The following is a 3457-nucleotide window of genomic DNA, read 5'->3' on the forward strand; positions in this document are numbered from 1 at the left end:
CTTTCAAGTCAGTGCAAGTCAAATCTTCAAATTGCCCCACCTTGTCTTGCCCTGTTCTTAAACAAAGCAAAGTAGTAGAGATTAAGTGTATTTGCTATCTCACCATGATATTGCAGTTTTTCAAATGATTAATAATGGAAAGGTTGAACGAGAATCAGGAGAGACCTGGGTTTGAACCCCACCACTGATATTTATCTGTATGATACCAGGCAAGTCAATTAATCTCATGGGTCTCAGTTTCCTCTCCTGTAAGCATGAGGATATTTGTAGATATAACTAAGGCCAGGTGATTGGGGCTTTTTGTTAGGGTCCCCAAATCTGGAGGGCACAGATATATTTTGCCCAGCTATATTTAACTCACTAAAAAATGTGTTTCATGATACTTCAAGTACTGTGTAAATGTCATTGTTTTGTTGTTTTTTAATTAATCAAGAAGCACACCCTTTGTATTTCCTGAACCGCACTCCACATACACACAGAGACCCAGACATATACATCTCCTACACCCCCAGCAAAGTGCCCCCAAACTCTTCCCATCAGACTTGAGAACACCTGTATTGTCCTGAACTCTTGTTCAAGCCTTAGAAATGATTGTCCTGTGATCCACCTTCCCCCTCCCCTCCCGTTTGTGATTTATGGATGTAATCTCTGCCTTCACTGAAGCAAAGCAGGGAATTCTTGGAGTTTTCAAGAGAGTTCTTGCATCTCTCACAATGAAATTGTTTAAACCACTACTTGATTACTAGCACTGTGTCTCTGGTCTGCCCTGTTTCATCATTCTCAGATTAAAGACAGGCTCAGTAAAAATTCCATTAACACCTGAAATCTAAAATAAAAGAAAAAAAAGAATGAGTATGTGTTGGGAAAACCTGGGGAATATTAGAGTTTCTAGAATTTGTTGAACCAATAGTCACCATGATACAATTGCTATGTTGTGCTTCAGTATCCAGCAGAATCAAAGCATTGGCTGTAAATCCCAGTTCAGCTACTTCCTTTCTGTGTGACTCTGGACCAGTCATTTAATCTCTGTGGTGGTAATATACTCCAAAGACCCCAGATCTGGAGTGGAAGGTTGACCAGGGATCATCTAGTACAAACCTCTCAATTTACTGATGTGAAAACTGGGGCCTGGGTAGCCCAAGGGTCCAGAGGTAGAACTCATTAGGACCAGGTCTTCCTGTTCCAGAAGCAACCATGCTGCTCTGGAAGGTCCCATTTAAGGTTCCTACAACAACAACAACAAAAAAAATAGCATTGAGCGCTTCTTGAAAGAATCCTTTGGATTTAATTAAGAAATTTCATAGAGTAGTGGAAAGAATGCTAGAATGGAAGTCACTAAGATCTAGATATCTATCCATCCCACCTTTGATACCATCTAGGTGACTCTGTCCAAGCCATTCAACCTCTCTGGCCTTCAGTCTTCATAAATTAATGGAGATCTTAGTGCATCCACCACATTTACAAGTTGCAAGGAAGGAATGAGGTCATGTTTATAAAGTATTTCCCAAATCTTTACGTACTACTCTTAAAATGCAACTATTATTATCAGTAACTGTTCAGCAATGGTTCAGTAATGAGATCTAATCAGGTTCAGAGAAATGAAAAATTTGAGAGTTGGAAGGGATTTCATTTCTTTGAGTCCAAACCCTATAAAAGACCAAGACCACTTTCCTTTTCCATTGGGTGTCTACCTCTACCTATCCCTTTAATCATACAACCCCAAAACTTAATTGAAGATGCTACAGGTAGGAGAAATAATAATCTGGGGTTCCCTAAAGAGTCAAGAAACCCTCCTTCTCTTCCCAGTGAGCCCTTGATGCCTCTAAAGAACTTGTACAGTTCTTTAGACTTACAATGCTGACCAGGTGGTACCTCCCAAGAAGGGGAAATAATTCAGGTTTGCTAAAGAGTCACATGACCCTTTATAACTGATGAACCTCCCCCAAATCTGAGTAGTCCCTAGAACTTTGAGTTCTATCCTGGATAGACCTGCCCACATAATTGGAGTTTCCTACTCTACACTAAGACTATTCTTCCTTGACCCTTGATAAACTTCCTCTGCTTGCTGTTCCCTGTGGTTCCTTTTTCTTTAACCTCTCTTCCACTTTGGCTCCTTGCCTCATTGCTTTGCTGATGGACTCCAGCTTGTCAGTGATCCAACTTTCCATTTCTGGCTCTGCCAGTTTCTTCTCTGCTCCAGTTCCCGGGGTGTTTTACTTTTGCTTTTGCCAACCAAGTCACCCAACTGCCATTTTCTGACACTCTCCCTGGTAGGGGCCTCATGTTCTCCTCATCACTTTTTGCAAATGCTTCCCATCATGGCTCTTCCTTCAAGGTATATAACCTTTAGGTCTTTCTCATTGCTTTTGAGGTCCTCTTCACCTAATCACAGCTCATTGAGTTTCCCTCACTTTGTCCCAGAAAATGGCTCTCAGTTTTGAGAATTACAATCCTTTCAGAATGAAACAGTCAGTGCCAGATTGTCTTGGTATCTGAAGCTTCCCAACTTTTCCCCTCCCAGGAGTACAGTCTTTGGTTCTTAATCCGATCCCACACCCCAATTCTCCACATAAAGAGCTTCCCCAGGAATCCAAAGTCTTGGTTTCTCACTCCCAGATGATTTACCACCAAATGGTTCCATTCATCTCTTTCTTTCCCCTATACCTGAGCAGTTATGCTTCATACCAAATCAGAACCTCTGTCTGAGACTTTGGGAGATTACAAAATGACCTTTTACTGACTTCTAAGAATTATACATAAGAGAATATATATATTATATATATATATATATATATTATATAAGAGAATATAGAGGAACAATGAAAGAGTTATATGAATTGATGCAAAGTGAAGTGAGCAGAACCAAGAAAATAATACACAAAATGACTACAACATAAATGGAAAGAACAAAAGAATCAAAACATAATGCTGGTTAATGATAATGACCAAGCTTGATCCAAAGAAGAGGTATAAGCATATTGATCACTTCCTTTTTTGCAGAGGTGGGTGACTATGGGTACTGAAAATGACTTATGACATTGATTTTGTTTAACATATTACCAGGACAGGTAGGTGGTACAGTGGGTAGAGCCTGGAGTTCAATCTGACCTCAGACACTTAAATTCCTAACTGTGTGACTTTGGCCAAGCCTTTTAACCACCTTGCCTTGCAAAAAAAAATATATTCTCTTTGATTAACTTTCTTTTCAATATCAAGCAAGCAACAAATATTTATTAAGCACATACTCTACTGCATGGCAGGCACTATGCTAAGCAATAATTTCAGAGGGGGAAGGGAGAAAGAAAAGTAAGGCGATGAAAAACAAAAGTCACATTTCCATTGACTTTTCCATTCTCCTCTGTAATTACTCTAAAAATATCCAAATGATACTGGAAGTTCAGGGAATTTTTTCCAGCAAATTGCAAACCATCCATGCCAGCCTATCCTGTGCAACTCT

This window comes from Macrotis lagotis, chromosome 5 (assembly GCF_037893015.1).
Source record: "Macrotis lagotis isolate mMagLag1 chromosome 5, bilby.v1.9.chrom.fasta, whole genome shotgun sequence".
Taxonomy (NCBI): Eukaryota; Metazoa; Chordata; class Mammalia; order Peramelemorphia; family Peramelidae; genus Macrotis; species Macrotis lagotis.